We start from the raw sequence: 24,762 nt of genomic DNA on the forward strand, positions 1-24,762 counted from the left end.
ATTTATCATTCCATAGATACAAAATATAAATATGAAATATTCCTCTATCCATCTGTTACTCCTCTAGAAATGATGAAAAGACAATTAGAAGCTCTAGTCTGAGGGCCGGTGTTTGAAATCATGGCAGAGCAACTGGCATTCCATTGGAAGACTCCAAAATCTGAATTTAAAAAGATAATTCTCAAGGTGATTTAGTTTTTATTCTGAAAAATATGATCAAGTTTCCTTCCTGCATGGTATACGTTCTCAGCCCAGATACGTTTGACACTTAGGAGTCACTGTATTGTTAAGGTGATTTCTCCTTCTTCTGCTTCGGGTAAGGAGGTTCTCCTTTGTTTCATCTCTGCCCAATGTTCCTGGAGCTGGAGACTTTCTAACGTGGTTTCCACAGAACATGCTTTCGGAGGTGGGAGAAAAGATATTACCTAGAGAAATGCAATGGAGAACATGGCTTATCATAAATAATCCTTATAACAATTTTGATCAACCCTCTTTTCAGTTCTGCCATATGAACTATCTTGCTTTGTACCATCTTCCTCCTCTGTAATCAGTTGGCATTCAGCTTTCTCTGTTCCTTTCCTTGTTATTCTTCATTTAATCTCAAAAACCGTTGAAATCTCATCTACTGTAGTTGTGTTCAAAATTCCATGTTTAATCTAAAATTATAAATAAAATACACATTTCCTTTGTACAGTCCCTTATTTTTGTGTGAATATTACTAGTATCATTTCAGATTAGTTTATCAAAACTGCCTAGTGAAATTAGTTTACCAGTTATTTATTTCATTAAATTGTGTTACATTAAAATAGTTCAGAATCCTAAATAAGGCGATGTGTATTTAGCAAATGAATTTTGTGAAAAGTCTCCTGTAATCTGACTTTCGTAAAGATACTAAGCAAATTTTTACTTTTCCAGTTTACCTATTCTTTTAGGTTTCTCATTTATAAAAATAATCTTATTGTGTGTAAACCAGTGCCACAAGTTAATTAAATTCTTTCACTATGTGTTTCTCTTTTATGTATCAAGAAGTCTACATTTCCCCAATTTATCTATGAAATTTCTGACTATCTTTAAGATGAATCTAAAACGCAATTCTCTCCTTTCCTTTATGTGTTTTCTTGCTTTAAAGCGCCAAGACAAGTCTTCACTTCATTAAGTATTTTCAAATACCACTATATCAATACCCTATTTTGTATCCTCATTGTCTACTCTCTGAATTATAATAGTAGATTTCTAGCTGGTTTTCTGCCACTAATCTCTCCCTTTAAGTCATTTTCTGTATTTCCATGAGAATTATTTTCTCCAAAATTTTCTTAAGTAATTTCTTTTCTGGAAAACTTCTCTGTTTGTTCATAACCTCAGATAAAACCAAGCAGTATAATATAGATGCTTTTCCAGTCTTGCTGTCACCTGCCCCTCTGACCTCTTTTGCTCTTCTGGCTTCCATTTCTATGTTTCTACAATAGGACCTACATTATGAAATATGCATGTTTAACATCAAAATAGGTAAGCTCTCATTAATAGAAGATTTAATTTTTCTTCTGGCAGTACAAAACAAATATTGAACCAATATTTAAATTAGGGGAACACCGGATTATCATTCTTCTGGTGGACTCAATAGGATTAGTTAATCAAATAAATAATGCTGACAAAGAAAAGAAAAAGTTAAACATGACTTTGATATTTGAACCTGGGTGATTGGGAAGATAGTGTTGCTGGTAGCAAAATTCAGGGAATATGCTAGAATGTAAGTTTAGAGAAAGCTAGTGAGTTCAGTTTGGAAATATATATATATATATATATATACACACACACACACACACACATATGTCTATATATATAATTTTTAAAACATATTTATAGTTTATTTTTTAAGAGAAGAGAGAGAGAGTGCATGCGAGTGGGGGAGGGGCAAAGACAGAGGAAGACAGAATCCAAAGCAGGCTCTGCATTGTCTGCACACAGCCTGATGCGGGGCTCGAACCCACAAACCCTGAGATCATGACTTGAGCCAAAATCAAGAATCAGACGCTTAACTGACTGAGCCACCCAGGGGCCTCCAGTTTGGAAGTACATTGATGTACTTATGAGGATACTCCAGTGGACAGAACAAAGCATAGTTGGAAATATTCCCATGAAGATTTGCAGAGGGGTTATATTTAGACATGTGCACTGAGAGAAATTTACATTAGGGAAGATATCGCAAAACTGTTTAATTCACTGAATATTATATTCATTTACATCTTTATTTTATACAAAGGAAAATCTCCTACTGTGGCATATTTATGCAAATCATAAATTTTAGAAAAATCATGGAATTCCTTAGAACATTTCATTTGTTGTATATCTGCATGCTTTTTCTTAAACCAACTTTTTGTGCTAAAATGATAATAAATACTATTTAAAAACAAAACAAAGGACTAACTTATTAATATATAATGTAGTAGATTCTTGCTGATGTTCGAATCCCATTTGAATAGTGGTTTGCAGTGTTGTGCTTCTTGGTTGTCATGGCAACTGCATCTCAAGTTTACAGCATCAAATCTTTATTTTCTATGCATTTTTAAAAGACAAGGATGTATAAAATAACAAGTTATATAATGGCTCCTTTATGTTTTATATTGATATAACAGATCGAAATGCACCTCTGGTGATATAAAATATACTTCAATTATAGAGAGAACGCACTTTAATGGTGAAAATGTAGAATTGGGCTAAGAGGCTATTATTGATAAATATACCAATATTTAACAACAGAGGCTTGAAAAAAAATGTTAGCTACCAGAAAGTCATTTCCATCTTCTGCTAAATATTAGCTATGTATGAAATAATTGGTTGAGATTTATGAAGATGCAGTAATTATGATTTTGTCTAGTTCTGTTTTAGCTACAATAATGTTATATATTAAGTGAAAACTTAATAGTTTCTTATTTTCCAGCTTTCTCTTTGACACACAGATGTTTAATAGACTATAAGTAGTCTCTACGGTTAGTGTTCTCTACATAAAATAATAATCTCTATAATAGATAAATAAAAATGGCTTATGCCAATATTTTATTTATTAGGTCAAAAATATGGTAATTTTCCAACTCCAATAAAGTGCCCTTACTTTTAACTTATAGCAAATCAAGTGTATTTTTGCATTTAAATGAAGACACAGACCTCTTTAATGGTAAATAGAGGTGAAAGAATTGAAGTATGAGGAAAGAATTAAAAATTTCAAAAAGTTAGTCAAAGGGTCTGTTTGTTATATAGATAGAAATTACCTTCTTACTTGGAGCATCCATATAGAAGTTGAATTAATATATAATGGAGATCATTTCCAAGATAATTCTTTGTTTAATGCACTCATGTGGATGTTGCCCCTGGTGAACTTTAATACCCTCCTTTAACCTGAAAGCTTCAATAATGTCATGCAATTATTTGCCTTGATACAGAGTTGTGAAAAGAAAAGCACAGCACAAAGCTTGAGGTATTATAAAAACCAACAGTGGCTAAAATACTATTTTTATTTTTAAGGATTATTTTATTCAGAAAACACAAATAATTTATAAGTAAGCAATTAGAATATTAAAATTTATGCCTCAAAATTGACCTTCTCCAAAATAAATTTCTATGAATATTTCAAGCAATGCCGGGCAAAAAGTGGCTGCATTGATTTCCCTCTCGGGAAGGAAATAGGTAATGCGTACAGGAAGTGACAATGTGCTGCCTTATGTTGATGGAGATAGCTCTCTCTTCTATTTGTGACTGCATGCAGCTAGGGAATGAACCATCTGGGCTGAAATGATTGGTTTTGTTGCCCTTCTGATTTTGCTGAACTCACTATTTAAAAAAATCTGAATCAATAAGCTATTCAGACAATTGTGCAGATAGGACTTTTTATTCTTAAGTTGATTTGGCATGTGGTGGAGTTTAGCATGAATCTCATCAGAGGAGAGGCCCGTTTCCAAGCAGGGAGCTTCAGGCTAAGATTTCAGTTGCAAGTAAGTCCAGAAACCCACGTATTAAAATGTGACTCTGCCTTAATAAGGGAAAAAGTCATGTTGCTGGCGCCCCCAAAAGTCAAGACTTTTAAAATAAAATTTGCTTAAATTGTCGGAGTACTATAGTCCATCCTATTTTTAAACTCTGGGCCTCAAAGGTTTCTAATTCCTGTGTTTTTTTAAGTTTATTTATTTATTTTGAGAAAGAGGGAGCACGTGCAGGGGAGAGGCAGAGAGAGAGAGAGAGAGGAGAGAGGAAGAGAAACCAAGCAGGCTCCTCATGGTTAGTGCAGAGCCCTACACAGGGCTCCACCTCATGAACCATGAGATCATGACCTGAGCTGAAATCATGAGTCGTATGCTTAATAGACTGAGCCACCCAGGGACCCCTGTAATTTCTGTTTTTCTTTTTAACAAATATTTTGTCTTGAAGCCACTGATGCTTTAATTATTATTCTCTTATATATTGGATAAAGCAGGAAGTTTGAGTCCAACTATTCAAATGTGATTCCACCACTTTGTAGTTGTGTGATCTTACACAATGAGAAACTATACTAAGCTACTTTTATCTGAAATATCAGAATAATTGTTGTAACTCAAAAAGCTGTTGGGAGGGAAAAAGAAAAAAGTAAACCATCTGCCACCTGGCGTAAAACAGGCATCTGATAATTAGTAATTCCCTCCCTTTTCCCACTCTCAATTCTGGTCTTTTCAAATGGTCATTTACCTTGAACTCTGTCTGTCATTAATGTACAGGTTCCACTGGACAATAAGAAACAAATCAGTCTAAAGGATACTTTGAATAGAGAAGTAAAATTTCTTGGAGCAGGCATTCAATTAGGTTATAAATATCACAAAGAAACACATGTAATGATAGTTTTTGGAACATCTGCACAAACAAAATCACCATCTAAGTAAACAGAAGAGTAGGAAATGGTGATTTTTTTTTTTCGGCAGATATTTGGCTCCAACAGCCACTCTGATTTATGTAATTTTATCATTATGCTGCAACTGCTTTCATTCTGAATTATTCATTCAACATAAGCTAGCAATAAAGGCAATGTCTTTCTTCAGCTAAAAATTCTCTGACATTAAGAAGGCTGTTTAAATCAACCATGGAGCTTTCCTTCCCCCCCCCCCCCCCGCCCTCCATTTTATGGTCTAAATAGATGTTGCTCTTGGACAAACCACATTCGGGGCGGGGGGGGGGGAATTTATCACAGCTTTAAGAAAAGCTACACATACACTAATAGAATAGAATTGTCTTTGAGCCATGTCCTTGAATGGCCACTAATTTCTTTTCTTGGCTTCTTGCTTGTCTGGAGAGAGTTTCGTTGAAAGGCCTATAATGAAAATAACAGCACAAATATTGGCTTCTGCTGCTAAAGATACTCCAGATGGTTACATGTTTTTGAAAACGCATGTGCTCCTATGATTAGTTTTCTCAGCTTACACTTCCAAATATGAAATCAAGAAATAATGAATCATTAGTGTAATATTTTGCATCTTTATCAATAGAGCTCATATTAATACACGTAGCACATTGAAACTCAACCAATTGTTTTTCGATTTTATATGTTATACCCAAATGTTTACAGAATATGCAATACATATTCTTTGCACAAGGCAGCCCTTGGCTGTACCACATTGAAATTATGTAAGTTCTATTATTTAGTACTACTCTTTTACATTACTAAACATTTAGATATACTCTTTAAACTGGAATTTTTTGTCTGTGTGAAAGATATAGCAATTTTCTATTAGTATTCTGTATTTTGATCTTTCATCTATATTTTAAAGGTGGTCCTATTAATTTCATTTTTATTAACAGTAACTGACACAGGATTTGGAGCAAAGACATCCTTACCTATTGAATCAATTAACTGTATGAGTCTCTGAGACATAAATCAAATATGTACAAAATGATGTAATGTGTTAAATAAATTAACTACTACTTGAGACAACACATACCAAGCTTCATGCTGAGTACCTAATACAATATAAGCACTCAAGTAAAAGCTCATAATTACTATTGTTTATATAAAGTTTCTAATTATCCAAACAAAACATATGCTACAATAACAAACATATTTATTTATTATCTACTATGTTCTATGCATTAGGTTATATGCTTTATATTTAACCATAATCTCATCACATGCTGAAAAAAGAATAGTTATCTCTAGTTTTCAGGTAAGGTAGCTCAGAGAGTTAAGCAATTTGAGCAGGACACAGAGAATCCGAATTCAAATCTGATTTCACCTAACATCCACTGATATCTACTGACCAACCAATCTCTATTGACCAATTGAGTTACTATTAGCAAAGTTTCAGGTTTTTTTTTAAATTTTTTTAACGTTTTTTATTTATTTTTGAGACAGAGAGAGACAGAGCATGAACGGGGGAGGGGCAGAGAGAGAGGGAGACACAGAATCGGAAGCAGGCTCCAGGCTCTGAGCCATCAGCCCAGAGCCTGACGCGGGGCTCGAACTCACGGACCACGAGATCCTGACCTGAGCTGAAGTCCGCCACTTAACCGACTGAGCCACCCAGGCGCCCCAGCAAAGTTTCAGTTTAACATACACACTGAATGAAATTTCTTTCTAAGATTTGAGTGAGTACATTTAATTCATTTATAAAATTTCAAATGTTAATGGTATAAAACATCCATTTATTTTATTCACAGATTCTGTGGGTCAAGAATTCAGTCAAGGCACACTCCAAGGGACTGGACACCGAAATGTTTCAATCAGACTATAAGAAGGCTGAGCTGAAGACTAGAATTAGCTGAAGGCTGGCTGACTCACTTTTCTGGCAATTGATGTTCGCTGTTGTCCAGGGTCCACCTGGGGCCTCTCCAGTAGCCTGAGCTTTCTTACAGTAAGTGGTTGAGTTTCCAGAGTAAGAAAGAGAGAGGGTCAAACAGATGCCATGTCCTTCTACTGACCTGGTTCGGAAGTTAAAGAGCAGGGGCACCTGGGTGGCTCAGTCGGTTAAACATCTGACTTCGGCTCAGGTCAGGATCTCACAGTTTGTGAGTTCGAGCCCCGCATTGGGCTCTGTGCTGACAGCCTGAAGCCCAGAGCCTGACTTCGAATTCTGTGTCTTCCTCTCTCTTCCCCTCCCTTGCTCACACTCTGTCTCTCTCTCAAAAATAAGTAACCATTAAAATGAAAAAAAAAAAAAGTTACAGAGCATCATTTCCTCCATAGTCTATTGGTTGGAGCAGTCACAAGCACACTTAGGTTCAAAGGAAGAGGAAATAAACCGCGCCTCTTGAAAGAAAGTGGCAATGTTCTGAAATAACGTTTGGAACCAGAAATAATCCTGTAGCAAATTTTGGAAAAATACCATCTGCCACTCTTTTGTAAGTAGCCATTATTTTAACCAAAGGAATGAGATATGCGTATAAACACTAAGTGAAAATGCAATGGCCTAGTATGCTGAAAATTTATGAAGTTTTCCTGAATAAAATATATGTTTAAAGCTTTGCCTTGTACAATATAGTAGACCAGTGCTGTCTAGGAGAATTTATGCTATACATATCTAACGAATATACATCTAATAGAAATGTATATCTAATGAAAAATGCTGTTTAGTTGTGTACAGTAAAAGTAAAGGGTAAGCCTTAGCTTTTTTTCGTAAACTGAGCTTTCCCCAAATGATTTTTGTAGGAAGTTATACGTGGCAATAATTAAATTATTATGATTTATGGAGATCACTAAAAACTTTAAAAAGCATGATCCAAATTGGGCTACTGTTTTGCTCTTTTTCCAAATTGATAGAATGGAATACAGAAAACTAATAAATTTAATCTTTAAACAGCAGAAAAATCCACATAGGAAAATCCAAGTTGAATTTCTGTTTCAATCTTAATTCAAGTAACTCTTCTGATTTAGAGCCTGCCATTCCTTTGGAAAGACGTCATTATCTGTCTGTAATTTACTACCACAAATCCACAAAAGCGATCCCATCCGTGGATTTAGTAGGTGCAGATTTAAAGACAAATAATGTGGTTAATCTAACTATTGACTCAAATGATTAGTTTAAGTTACTATATCTGTTCATATAAGTAACAGAGACCAAATGAGAGTAGGTCATCAAGAAAGGGGTTATCATTTCTTTAACAAGCATACTGGAAGCAGAGGGTTTCCTGTGCTGGATAACAGAAATCTAGGTGTTACAGACTATAGCTCAACTTCTCTGCTCTTCCTTTGTCCTCTCCTAAAGGTCTCAAGAGGGTTGTGGTCATTGCAGATGTTATTTGTGGAATGAAAATATCCAGAATCTACGAGGAGACATGTTCTTGTTTTGCACACCTTTTTGAGAGTGATGACATTTTTTTCTATAAGCCCCCCAAAAGTTTTCTACAGTGCTTTTTTTAAGGTTGCATTACATGCCTCTACTTAAACAGTCAGAGAAAAAGGAAGTTAAATGATCACGTGTGGCTTAGTCTAATCAACCTTTGTTTGCCCAGGGCTAGGAAGGGATCATGGTTAACATGACCACTCAAAATGTGAACAAAATATAGGTCCTGATAGCATTGAGGAAACAGAAGGAAAGTTATCGCATAGACGAGACAGTCCTCTCAAATTATAATGGTCATACAGTCATTTGGGGATCTTTGAAAATGCAAATTCTGATTTTAATACACTCCCAGGTGATGTTGATCATGCTAATTTGTGGATAACACTTTAAATAAAAAGGATACAAATTGCAAACTATATCACCTATTAATCATATAGTATTTCCCTTTTTTCTTTTATTAGTGATGTTTTCAAGTGATGCAGAATGTTGATGCTGATATAGAAAAGTAAGAATCAAAACATAATATGCTAAGTCCTTGTTAAAATAGACCCACAAATCAGACAAAATGGATATATTTCAATATGTGTAATATCATCTCATAATTAAATAGCACTTGTGTTTGTTATCCACACAGGTATATAAACTTACCCTTTACCAGCAAGCAATGGAATGCAATGTATAAGTAATAGCATAACATATGAATGAAAAATATTTATGAACTTTTCACTCATAGAAGATTTTTCTATTGTATGTATCAAGTATAAGCCAAGACATAGTCAGAAGTGTTTTACACTTAACTTATCATGAGCTTTATAGGAATTCTATTATCTTTCGAACTATGTCTTTCAATCACTAAAATATATTGACTCATGTTACCACCTTTTTAAACATTTATTTATTTATTTATTTTAAGGTTTATTCATTTTTCAGAGACAGAGAGAGACAAAGCGTGAATGGTGGAAGGGCAGAGAGAGAGGGAGACACAGAATCCGAAGCAGACTTCAGGCTCTGAGCTGTCAGCACAGAGTCCGATGCAGGGCTTAAACTCACAAACCGTGAGATCATGACCCGAGCTGAAGTCGGAGACTTAACCCACTGAGCCACCCAGGTGCCCCTTATGTTACCAACTTTAAAAACTGACTCCTGTCCCCAGAATAGGTTTGTTAAGGGATTTTTCACTTTTAAATTGCCTAATAATTGTTAATTATGACCAAAATGTGTATAAGTCATGAATCAAAAAGCCATGGTTACTTTCCAGAAATGTAACACATGTCTTGACTAAATTCTTATCAGAAACCTGGCATCAACTTCATTAACCTCTAAATATATTACCCATGATATGCCAGAAGGTAATTTCTTCAAAGAAAAAATAATTTTAGGATTATATATTTGGCCACTGGTACATTTCCATAACCAAAAGACTTACAGTGGCTTATTCTTTTAATTTTTTTTTAATGCTTACATATTTTCAAGGGAGAGAGAACGCACAAGTGGGAGAGGGGCAGACAGAGAGGGAGACACAGAATCTGAAGTAGGCTCTAGGCTCTGAGCTGTCAGCACAGAACCCCATGTGGGACTTGAACTCAGAAACCATGAGATCATGACCTGAGCTGCAGTCAGCCGCTTAAACGACTGAGCCACCCAGGCACTCGGTGGCTTATTTTTTTTTAAAGTCTGTAAGTATTTCTCAAAGTCCTAGTGCTTGGAAACACGGTATGTTCAGGGGTATTTTCTTACAAATGTGCTTCTTCTCCTTTTGCTGGCTCTTCCTCTGTATGGTAGAGTTGGTCCTCACCATTTAGTACAATCCCTCTGTTGGAATTGCTGGCTATTGTAATTAATCTTGTCCACTTGTATTTTTACTCCACACCTAGTGAAAGTGCTGATGTTCAAAGAAGGCAACCCAAGCAAATTCATTCCTCACAGGCAGCTTCCTGATTGTGTATAGTATTTCTCAATTTGTTGCTTAAAGGAAGTGTTCCAGGGGTGCCTGGGCGGCTCAGTCGGTTAAGCATCCAACTCTTGATTTTGGCTCACGTCATGATCTCAGAATCCGTGGGATCAAACCCCACATTGGGCTCTGTGCTGACAATGTGCAGCTTGCTTAGGATTCTTTCTCTGCCTCTCCCTCTGCCCTTCCCCTGCTTGCTGGTGTACTTTAAAAAAAAAAAAAAAAAAAAAAAAAAAAAAAAAAAAAAAAAGAAAAGAAGGAAGGGAAAGGAAAGAAAAAAAGAAAGAAATAGAAAGAAAAAAGAAAGAAAGAAAAGAAAGAGTTCCAGGTTTATAAAATAAAGGAAAAGTGGGCAACTGGGGAAGTCATGTGTTTTGTCCCATGCTGTATCCATAGTATCCAGAACATCCATAACAGTGCCTGGCACCTAGTAGGTGTTCAGTTGGTGGTCGGCTGAATAAATATCTCTGTTTATATAATACAATATTCCTTCATTTATTCAATCAGGATTTTAAAACAATTTCATCTTCTTGGTAAAAATCCCACTAGATACAGTGATGAAATTTCAATAATTGACACATCAGCATGAGGGATATTTTTCCTATAGTACAGCATCTTCTTTGAGTAGCTTCATGGAGTATTTTTTGAATAACTTTGTAATACTTTATATGCAAAGAATGTAATTTTCCTGCTGCCTCAATAATTGAGTGTAGATGCAAAGGCCTTCAAATGTATACTTAGAAAAATATTTGTGCTGATTAATGAAGAACTTTGGAATAAGTTTTGCAAATACAGCTTTGAGAATTTTTAGCATCCTCCATTTCAATTGTATTCTGCACAGTTAAACACTGGTTCATGCAGCACAGGCAGTTCCCATTTTTCTACTGTTTATTCTGCAGGCAGCATAAAACAGAATAATGCTTTTTCATTATCATGATGTATGCAACCAAGGTGCCAAATTCCTAAATGAAGACTCAGCACCGAAATCATTGATCTTCTTAACAATGTCATATTTTATAATAAATCTTTAATACTAAATAATGATTTTAAAAGGAAAAATGAAGTGCTATATCCTATAATTAAATGTAAATATATTGACCAACATTATTGTGTGCCTCATACAATAATCTAACATTTTCTCCTTTCACACTGTTCATAGTTTAATGAAGTCCTACCTATTGAATTACTAAATACCATTAGAACAAAGAGACACCATGAGAAAACAATAGCCATCTCAGTTGAATTCACAATCGCTGGGTATTAAGTTTCCTCATTTGTGAATGACAATATTGGATTAATGTGACTGAATTTGCTAGCTATGGACCAAAATTTATGGTCCTCTTTCCAGAACGCAGAATTTTCATTGAAAGGCAGCTAGCTTTACACATGCATGTGTAGTCATGTGAAATGTGAACAGAAATAATAAGTACCCCTTTCTGACAAGAGCATTTAAGGAGTAGATGAAGCTTTTCCACAGTTTCTACTGTCTGGTTGCAGAGGACTCTGAGGCCTGTAGGACTGGGAGGTCACCGGATGTGAGGGACCTGAGTCTTTGAGTCACTCTAGGGGGAAGTAAGCCAGCCGCCCACTAACCAGGAAGATTGGGCTGCACTGGACTAGGTTAATAAGTGAAAAATAACACTGTTGGTGAGGCCACTGATTTGGAGTTTGCTTGTTCCAGCGTCAAGGATTACACCAATGAAATGATTAATCACTGTATTCTACTTTATATAACTCAAACTATTAAATGAATAATTGAATATGTAAAACAAAAATAAAACCTCACCCAGTATAACACATACATAGTTAAGAGGCATCAATAACATAGTATTTGGTTTTCAAACCGTGGATAATTAGTACATAATGATAAAATACCCTATAAACATTCATTTCAACGTTACAAGGATTTTGTGAATTACTTATTATTATTCTCCAATGTATAAATGTACTAACTGAAGCTCAAGAAAGGTGATTATCCCACACTTGTAGACTTAGTAAGCATTGGAATTTGGAATTAAACAGAAATCTTTTTACGACCAAAACAGATCTAGTTCTATTATTATTTGCTCCCTTCTAAAATAGCTCTTCAAGCAGTTGTCTCATTTTGCTTCTCTCTTTTACCACCACTACTAAATGGTAGTCTACCTAAGATGCCTCCACTTTCTGGTCAAACATTCAATTCCGCAGATCCTTGCAGTCAAACTATAACTCATTATTTGGCTAACACCAGTCAACTCAACTTTCATTTTATATAGATTTAAGAAGAATGTAAGTCAAGAACAATCTCAGAGAGAGATGTTTAAAATCACAAAGGGTAATTATATGTCTTATGCTACTATTAAAGTTAAAACAGGAATTAATGATGTATATACTTATGTACACAGAATATATTTGGAAAGCTATATAAGAACCTCGTGACTGGATTCTTTGACTTATATAAGGGAAAAAGTCTTACATTTCTCAGTAGGCTTTTTGTTACTTTTAATTTTTTTTTAATTTAATTCAGGAAATAAGATAAAGGCACATTTTTCGCAGAAATAAATCCACATTTGTTTTTTAGTTTGCACTATAATAGATATCCATGACCAAATTTCTTTCTAGACAATATCTTCTGTTCATGTTCATGCTGATTCTTCAACCTGGAATGCTTTTTCTCTGCCAAAATCTAATTCTTTTTCAAGGTCATTTGAAGTCTTATCTAAATTTTTTTTCCCAATTTCCCCACAGGAACAGAAAAATAAAATCATACTCTAATGTGTAGTTCTTTCCTTGCATATCTCTTTTGATACTGAGCTATTTTGTTATAAGATTTGGATACATGAATTATCAGATCATGAACCCCTTGAAATTAAGAATTATCTTATATTCATCTTTGTTCCACAAAGTCTGGTTCTATCTGGGATAGAGTAACACAATCAATTATTGACCTTTGGTTGAGTCATTCCTTGGTGACATGTGAAATGATATCTTCCAATTTACCCAACTACATTCAGATCTCAAAGGCTTCCATACACTTACTTTTCCCTCTCAAATTAAAAAGACACACAAATAAGAAAATTGGCATGCTTTCAAACCATAATAAAATCCCTAATACATGTCTTTTTCAGTGGGATTGGCAGTGGCCTTACTACATACCAGCTACATACCAGTTCCTAGATTTATCTTAAGTCAATCTCTTTCAGCATTTAGTTTTATTAGTAGTGATGTGATAAAAGGAATCAGTTAGTAAGATGCACATTAAATATTTCTATCATTTCAGGGTATAGAAATTCTTTGGAAAATGAGAAAAATACATACAGTGTAAAAAATATTACCAGAGTTATTTTTAATTGTAACCAATAGTAATATTGTGCTTGAACCATTTAGAGAAGGTAAAATCTTTAAGGCAAGATAAAGAGGTAAAGTTCTATTTTATTAAGAATATTTATTAAGTGTAACATTTTTATAAACTTACCTGCTAATTCTGAAACCAGGAAAACACTACAAACAATAATATGCCGAGTACTGAGCAGATTAATGAATGAATATAAATAAAACACTTGGAGCTTAAAGCCGTTATATAAATTTTATCATGATAGACTTCAAAGCAGGAAGAAAAAAAACTTGTCCACAACTTGAGTGAATGATGTAATAAATGGCTAAAGCAGATGACTTAGGTCATAGCTTAAAAATTTGCTAATGATAATGGATGAGAAACTATGGTTAAAACAACTTCCCAGACAAAACTACTGAGATGTGAAAAACACTGAGAGAACTACATACAACAGCGGCACTGGAGCCATAAATCTCCTGCATCCTCCCAGATGGCTGTGTTGTCCAGTATAAAATATGTATGAGAGATTTATATGCATTCCTTTTATGCAGTGTTTATGTAGCTTTAGCTGGGAACCTATGCCACATCATTAATCTTCAGGGAGGCCTTTCTGTTAATTATTCGCCAAAGCACTTCTGGAGAAGTCAGTGTGAGTATTCAGCTCATATTAAAGATAAACAATATAGCATAGGTGTGTGTATGGCTTGACTACAATCACAGAGATGAGGTAAGGAAGACAGAGTCTGCACATTAAGTGTTGCCTTTTCACCATTCGCTCAAAATAATTGTGATTTTTACCTTTCACCCTAAAAGTCCATCAAAATGTAGTGTAAATCTAGTAATACTCTCTGGACTACTTGTGTGTCCACTGCCTTCAGTGTTTTTTCTCTTGTTTAATTCTTGAGATTAAAGGAGGAAAAACTAAAGTGTGACCAGCATGGTAGAATCCTGAGGCATTATCTTGCATTGTGGATGGAGGAGGAAACTACTTGAAAAGATTTCAGAGTTTAAAATATACCTTTTGAAAACGTTTCTGAAAAGTTCTCAATTTTTGGAGAATTCCTCTGGGTTTGTGCGTATAAATTAAACCAATATGAATAACTCTACTAATCTTGCTAGATATGGTTTGGATAATTTGTAGGGTGATTTTTGTTTTGTGTTTTCTTTTTTCTTTTTTTTCCTCATCATGTTGAGGTGATATGATATGTATGTATCCTCATCATGTTGAGGTGATATGAGGTGATATGTTGAGGTTGAAATAAGTAGAAATGTGTGATATTAAATTCTGGCTGTTATATAGTAAACTTACTTCACAGTATATACAGTTAGCAGCTTTTAAAATTCCCTTTACCGGGGCGCCTGGGTGGCGCAGTCGGTTAAGCGTCCGACTTCAGCCAGGTCATGATCTCGCGGTCCGTGAGTTCGAGCCCCGCGTCAGGCTCTGGGCTGATGGCTCGGAGCCTGGAGCCTGTTTCCGATTCTGTGTCTCCCTCTCTCTCTGCCCCTCCCCCGTTCATGCTCTGTCTCTCTCTGTCCCAAAAATAAATAAAAAAAAAAAAATAAATAAATAAATAAAATTCCCTTTACCTTTTCTCTACTATGGTGTTTTCATCAGGCAAAAAAATAAGTTGAGAGTCGAATGGGTCTCAGGGGGATCTGTGGCAAGATCCATGGCATTGTTCTGGACCCAATGACTGTTGCTATTGTTCGTGTTGCTGACATGCACCTCCGTACGCACCCTGCCCTCCTAGAGCCAGGGCTATAGCAGTTCAGGTCAACGGAAATTCAGGTCAAAGGAAATTCAGCCCTAGAACCAGGGCTATAGCAATTCAGGTCAAAGGAAAAGTATCATCCTCCTCCTTTCCCTCTGTGCAGCAAGTCATTGACTGGTGGTCTCAGTTCCTGAGACAGGCCAATAACCTGCCCACACCTATGACATTCCTGAAGAGACTTAGGCAAGGCCCAGGAGTGTTGACAAGTTCAGCCAGTTTGGGATATGTCATGAGTTTACATCACCCAAAATGCCATATAAAAATATATCCTCTAGGGCACTGGAGAGTATAGCATGCTCGCTAGTGACCAGAACACGATGGCCAAAATCTTGGTAAATGGTGTCATGAACTGCTTTATGTTGTCAAGAGCAGAGGTGCATAATTTCAGCAGTGATATCTTTACTGAATATTACCTAAAGATTATTTTGTTTATGTTGCTGGGTGGGGGGGTCAGCAGCTGCATTGGGAACTAAGTTGTTGGAAATTGATGGAGTAAACAAGGGGGTGAAATCTTGGAGGAGGATTGAAAATAGCCTATATAAAGATTGAAAAGAAGCTCCTTAAACCCTTGCCTATTGAAATGTTTTGGATATTTGAGAACTCCAGAATTTAAGTTTCTCTGGAGTATGAGTTTGTTAAAAATGACATCATAAAGAGTAGCCATACTAGGCTGCGTTGGCATGGGTAGCAGTGTCAACCTTAAAAGTAAAATAGCCAGTTATTTTACCACCAAAATGGGTTTATTCAAGAATAGCAGAATAGTTGCAATTCAGGACATCTAAAGTATGAAAAACCATAGACAGGTCAGGAGATCAAAAAAGAAGAATGCTACTTTATAGAGAAAAGGAGGAGATTGGAAGGAGCTGCTTTGAACAAAGTCCACTGGAGGAAAATGAGAGGTTAGGGTGGTGATAGTTTCTCATTGGCTCAGTTGCAGTGTTTTCTTATTGGTTGAGCCTGTTGGGCAAGGAGAAATTTTACCATCCTCCTGCTGAAGTAATAAAATAGGTTTCTTCCTTTTGGGGTTGGCAATTGACCAAGAGTGGTAGGATGGGAGAGCTCCTCCTTCTGGCCTCCTGTCCACATTTTATTTAAAAAAAATTAATGTTTATTTATTTTCTTGAGAGAGAGAGAGACAGAGACAGAGAGAGAACAAGTGAGGAAGGGGCAGAGAGAGGGAGACGTACAATCCGAAGCAGGCTCCACGCTGTGAGCTGTAGGCACAGGGCCTGATGTGGATCTCGAACTGTGAGATCATGACCTGAGCCGAAGTCTGAGGCTTAACCGACTGAACCACCCAGGTGCCCCATCCTGTCTGCATTTTAAATGAGGTTTATTCAGTCTTGGAGCAGATAGGTTCTGTTATAGTTGGAAAAGATTAAGGTAATATTCAAAATAATAACTTATATAACACTTAGTACCTAGGATAAATGCTAGTGCTGGTGAATAGAGTCTGAATATCATCTCTGGGAAGCATGAACAATTTCCCCCCAAATAAGTGTTTGTTGTTGTTGTTGTCTTTAATATACAATACCATTTTACAGCCTGTATAAAATGTTCCACTTGTACAATGAACGTATTATAAATACCTGGCAAAGATCTATGATTTTTAGGAGACATTTGGTTCCTTGATCTTGTTTTTCCTTATAAGAATATTTTGCCTTTTACATTTGGAAAATCTAATTCATAAAAGAACAGTTAAGGGGAAAAATAGTACAAATTTACAACCAAGTTTTTATTTTATTTTATTTTTATTGAGGTATAATTGACATACAACATTATATGAGTTTCACATGTACAAGATAATGACTTGATATTCGTCTATATTGTGAAATAATCATCACGATGAGTCTGGTTAACATCTGTCACCATACACACAGAATTTTTTTCTTATGGGAACTTTTCTACTCTCTTAGCAACTTTCAAATATGCAATACAGTATTATTAACTATAGTCATCATGCTGTACATTACATATCCAAGGCATATTATCTTACACCTGAAAGTTTGCACCTTTTGACCCCCTTACTCATTTTACCCATCTCCACCTCCCCCACAGGCAACCACCAATCTGTTCTCTACATCTATGAACTTGGGTTTGTTTTTGTTTTTGTTCAGGTTACACATATAAGTGAAATCATACAGTATTTGTTCTTTCACTGTTGGACTTTTTTCACTTAAGATAATTCCCTCAAGGTTTATCCAGGTTGTCATAATACAATCAACTGTTATATCTACTAGGAATCAATGGAGGGAGAAACAAGTAATTAGGGACTGCTTGGGAAATGAGTAAACATAAGACCTTGGGAAAGAAAAAAAGGACACTAATAAGTTATAACAAAAATCTTGCTGCATAGCCTTATTCAGTATATTACACCTAGAAAAATAACAATAATATGCCATATAAATAATACATTCTTTGCTTTGATAAAAATATTTTTTATTGTGACTATGGCACGGTTTCAATGGGCATCTATTGCGTATTGCCATTCTTTATAGATACCAGTTACTAATAGTTACAATATTTTATTATTTTTTTGAAAATAAGAATTCAATAGGTGATATTTCCTTTCTTTGCTTAATTGTAAAGCTTGGTATAGTATCTCTGTAAGAAATTGGTTTTAGCAAGGGCTGTATAAATTTCATAAGAATATTATCTGTTTCACTTCGGATTTAGTTGCACACACCAGAAATTGCAATTAGTAGTTTAAGCTTACAGGTACTTATTGTCACATATTAGGTCTCTCATGAAATTGTTGGAAGGCCAGAATAGTAGACTACAGCCTGTGCTTCTAGAAATAGCTTTTAGGCGCCAGTGTCACTCTGCCCCTGTAAGGTAGTTAAAGCTTTCACAACCCCTGCAGGAAGGTGTGAAATCTCCTGACATGTGTTGAGAGCAAACCATGCCACTTCTACCACTATCCTTGCCAGCAAAGTAATGCTTCACATCCTGCTCGTCATGCTTCACCGTGTTTCATAGCCAAATGCCCTATGAGAGTACCTGATTTGTGGAATCTGAATTCTATCCAGGATCCTGGCTACATGTGAATCGGGGAAAAATAGTGACGAGCATTCCAGAATTTGCAACGCTGGAAGGCATACTTACTGGGAGTTGGAGTTGTCTTTGAAGGAACCATTCCCCAGGTTCTGCCCCAATTTACCCATTAGGGAGCTCCACAAACAGACTTCAGAGGCAGCAGAAATGGCGAGAATAACTAACATACCCCTACCTAACATAGTGCAACCATCTCTCCTACAAAAGATGCATTTATCATTTGGTGATGATCATTCTTCCTCTGGTTCAGGTACAATTTCAACCTGATATCTTGTAGCTTATAAATTTAAATTTTATTGCCACCACCATGGCATATTGAACAAAGGAAATAAGTGTGTCGTTATCATAGTCCTTTTTAAAAATTTTTAATGTTTACTTATTTTTGAGAGAGAGACAGAACATGAGTGGGGGAGGAGCAGACAGAAGGAGACACAGAATCCGAAGCAGACTCCGGACTCTGATCTGTCAGCACAGAGCCTGACGTGGGGCTCGAACACACGAACTGTGAGGTCATGACCTGAGCTGAAGTCGAACACTCAACTGACTGAGCCACCCAGGTTCCCCATCACAGTCTTTTTAAGTTGTGAAATCATAGTTTAGGAGTTTCCTTTGACACTGTGTTCTATGACTAGTTTTGTGCTCCAAGTATGTGCCTTTTATATGAGTTCAGTGTGAGTGGTGCCTGAATAGGGCCTTGGGGCTTATACATTGCAGAGGCTCTTCTAATCTTACCATGATTATTTATGTCTTCCTCCTTTCACTGACCCCTACAGTTTCCTTTATTTTCATCTAAAAGGTCAACTCAGGTATCTGTGCTTGATAGGGTAAGTCAAAAACATTCTCCCTGAAAAGGTTGGGCTTCAGTACTCCTGCCTGTATTAAGTTGATGTAGCTTTCCACCAACTTTAACCTTGGATATAAGATCCCAAAAGATACCCTAAAGAATTCTCTAGAATTCACACATGTCCTTCCCCCCATTATGTAGCAGAAACGCTAACTCCTCTTGATAGTAAGGATCGGTCACCCAAGCCAGTAGAGCAAACACTTCTCTGACCCTTGGCTCAGAGACTCAAAGGGCCCAAATGACTAGATGGCATTCTTAACTTGCAGCTAAATGGAACAACTATTGTATACCTGGACAGAAACACCACTCCCTTAGACTAGCTCTCTAAACTAAAAGACTTTTAATTAAAAACAAGGGAAAAATGAATGTGAAGGGTCTTTGAGTACAGGTTGGGAGAACTATTTTGTCTACCTCTTGGTTCCCAGACCTATGTATTCCAACTAAAGGTAAATTGATATCATGTATTGTTCTCAACTCAGAGAAATATGTGCATCCTTTAAGAAAGGTTTCAGACCCTATTAGATCTTATTATCTAACTGGTGCTATGACCAATGCTTCACTAATAAATAGTCTTGAAAGCAGTAAGTAGCCACGTGGTAAAAAGAAAATAGTATACATTACTCACCAAATCTGTTGAGATAAATTTCAAATGCGTCAGGGTTTTAAAAACGAATATATAAGTATTAAAATAATAATAACAAAGTGAAAGTTTTTACAACTTTTATTAAGAGTAGGGAGAATTTTTCTACCCATAATTTTATCCCCCCTAAAGGAATTAAAGAAAAGATGGATAAATTTGACAATATAGAACCTAAGAAAGGCATTACTACAGGAAATGACATTCTAAGAAAAGTACACAAAAGCAAAAGTAAAAATTGACAAACTGAAAAATATATTTCCATATTTCACAAAAAGATTGGATATTCCTAATGTGTGAAGAGAGTCTACAAAAAAGAAAACAAAACGTGACACAAAAATTTGCAAAGAAAACCCCGATTACCAAGGAAAGATAAAGAAATGCCAAATTTTATGTTATTCCTGCCAGCCTAAAATGGGATAATTATAGCAAAATAAAAATGAATAATTACTGAAATGGATTTTACCCAATCATATATACAAAGTCCATGAGTTTTTTTTTTTTTTTTTTTTTTTTTTTTAGAGAGAGAAAGTGAGAGAGCACAAGAGAGGGAGAGGATGAGGGAGAGAGAGACTTTTAAGCCGGTTCCACGTTCAAAACAGAGGTTGATGCAGAGCTCTAACTCATGATCTCCCGATTAGATCATGACCTGAGCAGATATCAAGAGTTGGATGCTTGTGCTCGCTTTGGCAGCAAGTATACTAAAAAAAAAAAAAAAAAAAAAAAAAAAAGAGTTGGATGCTTAACTGACTGAGCCACCCAGGCACCACCGAAGTCCATGAGTTTTTAATGACACAAAAGATAAAACTTTATTGGCTATCAGTGAACATTTTTGGGAAACCAAATGTGTACTTTTAACCACTATACTATATAGCCACTAATTAATAGAATATTCTCTTTTGTATGGACTTTCAGGAAATCAGAAATAAATTTGCAACTTGACCTTAGCAATTTATCTTCCCTGTGATCCAACTGACTACTTCTATTTGTTTGCATCTGTGGTTTATAAAACACTTACCTTTTTTTTTTTTTTGCAAGCCACTTCCATTCCTTTATAGAAGAAGATAAAGCCCTATAAAATAACATTTTTCTCAATAAGTGTGACTATATAGCCTCACTGATATAAAGAAAGAAATGAGAGGCTGAACGACAGAGATTCTGAGGAGAAACCAGAATAAAATTCTTCCTGAATGTAGGATATGATTACTTGTGCCGCAGACTAAGAGATGGGCTGAAGACTGAGGAAAGACAAAATGGAAGGTCAGCTTTGGGAATTGAAGACAAAGCTCATGTTAGCAACCAATGATGTGTTGTAGTAAGTGGCCAGGGAAAGCCAATCTTCCAAGACGAATGTAATGGAGCCATGACAGATTATATTTAGCCTGAATGTTATTAGATGCAAGCAAAGTAGGAAAGAGGAAATAAATGAATTAGTATCACATTTAGTAGAGACATAATTCACCACATCACTCTCTGTGTAGGACAAAACTGATTAATCAGATTTATTTAGTAGTTCCGCTCTTTCTTTATCTCTCTCATTCAGTACAGTGGCAATTTATCTACAATTTTCAAAACTGTATTTAATGGAATATACATCAGGAAGGTGATAAAATACATGTTATCTTCAGAAAAGTATATGAAAAACTACTAAAAAGTATTGAAGTTAATGTTGCTAGAAGCCGATAGATATAAATAGGTGACCTATTAATAGGTATAAGTGTTAATGAACCACAAATACTGTAGCAAGCAAAAGGTAATAAAAAAGAAAGTGTTATGTAAAGGCTTTTATGAAGAAGACTGAAATTAATTTTCAGTGCAATCTAGGAAAGGAGGTGTAATTTGAATACAGAAGATCAAAGGAGAAGGTAAACATACACCCTGGACCTTAGAATAAAGAAAAGAAGAAAATGGGGATGTTAATGCAAGGAGCTCATCAATCACGGAGCTATGATGATTTCTTGAGATTATTGTAGATCTGGAGACATAAAATAGACTCTTGAAAAGATGTAGAGGAGATGTGAATAAGCAGAATGGAAGGGAGAGGATAAAGTAAATGGATTCCATCATGGGATATAATCAACTGTTTAATTTAAATCCCATATGCCCCATTTGATTATGTTGACAAGTGAAAAGCACATTCATCTAAATTTTTAAAGTATTTAGACATTAACCAATATAATATGAGTCATCCAAATGGTACATTGCAAATAAAAATTAGATCAACCATTTAAATTGAAGCAATAAGAAATGACATTAAATTATTCAATGACAAATAACTCTATCCAGTTAAATGTCATACACATTTTTAAGGAATTCACTTGTCAGAAAGATAGCTAACTGCTGAAATGATAAAGAGTATGGTAAATGCAGAAAAGGTCAATTAGTAATCTACTGTTTTTGAAAGCAACATCTTCTGGCATTTATTCTATTATAGTTGTGCTATTCTGTTTTATTTATAGAATGAAGATGGATAACTTTCATGACATATGCATCTCTCAAGCAGACTGAAAGGAAATTATGTTTAATATTTACATTTAATGAAATCATAATACACTGCTAATCAAATTGTTACCTTTAAAATGGTTGGATGGAAAATCAGGGCTAAAACACTTGGAAGGAAAAGAAAATAACTTCTATAATATTTGTGACACAGACCTTAAATTAGCAAATTAAAGAACTCATTGCAATAATATATAGCCAAGTCTGTTTTGAATATTTTTAGCAATTGCCAAACTATTTTTGAATTCACTTATATAAGTTCAGGTTGTAATCACAACTAATTCAAAAGAATCATCCAAAGATAACAAGAATAGTATGCTATGTTATTATCCAGAAGGGACTGAAATAATCCTTTTTTTTTAAATGTTTATTTTTGAGACAGAGAGTGAGTAAGGGAGGGGGACACAGAATCTGAAGTCGGCTCCAGGCTCAGAGCTGTCAGCACAGAGCCCGACGAGGGGCTTGAACTCAAGAATCATGAGATCATTACCTGAGCCAAAGTCAGATGCTTAACCAACTGAGCCACCCAGGTGCCCCCAGAGAGGACTGAAGTAATTCTAAATGATGGCTTTTTATTTTCAGTGTGAAAAAACCTCCCTGTTCCCACTTTATGACTTTTAGGTTGTTAATGAAGTTGTTTCTGTTTGACTGAATAATACCCCTTATGGACAGAACATACATTCCAAGACCCCCCAGTGGATGCCTGAAACCACTGATAGTACCTGTCAGAAAACACTATGTATATACCACTGAGCTATATATATTATATACTATGTTTTTTCCTATACATACACACATGTGATGAAGTTTGCTTTATAAATTGGGCATAGTAAGAGATTAACAATAGTAATAACAAAATAGAATAATCATAAAAATAGCAGTAATAAAAGTTAAGTGAATATGGTCTCTTTCAAAGTGTCTTATGGTACCTCACTCACCCTTCTTATTCTTGTCATGATGTGTGATGATAAAATGTCTCCATGATGAGATGAAGCAGGGTAAATGATGTTGGCATTGTGTGGTAACATTAAGCTACTATTGACCTTCTGACAACACATCACAAGTATCATCTCCTTCCTGACCAGGGTTGATGGGGTAACTGAAATTGTGGAAAGGGGAGGACTACTGCATGTAATATGTCAGAAAAGGACTTCACGGATGTGATTAAGACCATGGGATTTGAGATGGGTTGACTTATCTTAGCTATCTGGTGGCCCCAGTCTAATCACAGGAGCCCTTGAAAGTGACACACTTTCCCTGCTGAGATTAGAGAGAGATGCCTCAGAGGAACTGGAGGCAGAAGAGATATAACATTGTGAGAAGTATTCCACCTGTTCTTGCTGGCTTTGAGATATACCATTACCAAGAAGGAGGCCTCTGGAAGTTAAGGTGGGGCTGGGGTGACAGCCAGCAAGTAAACAGGACCTATGCTGCATGCCAACAACTTGAATGAGCCTGGAAACAGATTTTCCCCTTGGATCTCCAGAGAGGAATACAGCTCTGGCGAAACCTTGATTTTGGCCTTGTCAGACATGAGCAGAGAGACCAGCTGAGGACATGGGACTTCTGATCTACAAAACTGTGAAAAATAAATTCATGTTGTTTTAAGTGATGAAATGCTTAGTAATTTGGTACAGCAACAGAAAACGAATACAATGTTTTCTCAGCTTTTCTTATGTGAATTTTTATATGAAAATATTTTTCCTACTAGCTGGAGTTTTAAGAGGGTATTGGTACATATGATCTTGGGTTACTCGCTCTAAAATGCCCTCTATTTAATTGTCTATATAACATGATTTTAAAGGAGTTGAAGGATAGCATGACAAAATAGAAATAAAAGCTTAAAAACTTTTCAACAACCGATACAGCTTGTTAGCTCTGTTAATTATGTTACACAAACTTCTAATCTTCTACTTACCCTTTTATTATTTGGTGACAATGTCTATACAGAATTGAGAGAATCCATATAAAAGTAGCATAACACAGGATTTGAAACATATGTATTTAATAAAGTCAGTTTCCTTATCATCTGCCTTTCTTGGACAAAATTGTCTGCCCTACTTTTCTATGCATAACTCCTGATGACTTATTTGGGTTAAGAGACCTTATTTATACATTTATTTATTTTGTGTTTGACTTATTTGCTTCTAATAATAGGAATGTCTTTGTTTAAATTAATACATAAACAACTCCACAGCCATCACATTGTCATTGTTTGCATTCTTATGGATTTGTGTGATGAATTTTTTTTTTATTTTATGAATTTTTTCTTGGCATATTTTGGTGGAAGTAATGAAAGTTAACAGTGGGAGTGCCTGAGAGGCTCTGTCCATTAAGTGAACGTTTCTTGGTTTCCGCTCAGGTCATAATCTCACGGTCCAAGAGTTCGAGCCCTGCA

The 24,762-nt window shown here is 35.6% G+C and overlaps 1 long non-coding RNA gene across 1 annotated transcript; it reads left to right on the forward strand.

Moving 5' to 3' along the window:
- The first annotated feature begins 63 nt into the window (after positions 1 to 63).
- Positions 64 to 24,389, forward strand: LOC109249329 (uncharacterized). The gene is made up of 3 exons (XR_008421673.1): positions 64 to 186; positions 6,673 to 6,870; positions 22,332 to 24,389. It is a non-coding gene; the product is annotated as an uncharacterized LOC109249329 (long non-coding RNA).
- The last annotated feature ends 373 nt before the right edge of the window (positions 24,390 to 24,762 follow it).

The sequence above is a fragment of the Panthera pardus genome, unplaced genomic scaffold, assembly GCF_024362965.1.
Source record: "Panthera pardus isolate Hobbes unplaced genomic scaffold, ASM2436296v1 HiC_scaffold_13, whole genome shotgun sequence".
In the NCBI taxonomy this organism is placed as follows: domain Eukaryota; kingdom Metazoa; phylum Chordata; class Mammalia; order Carnivora; family Felidae; genus Panthera; species Panthera pardus.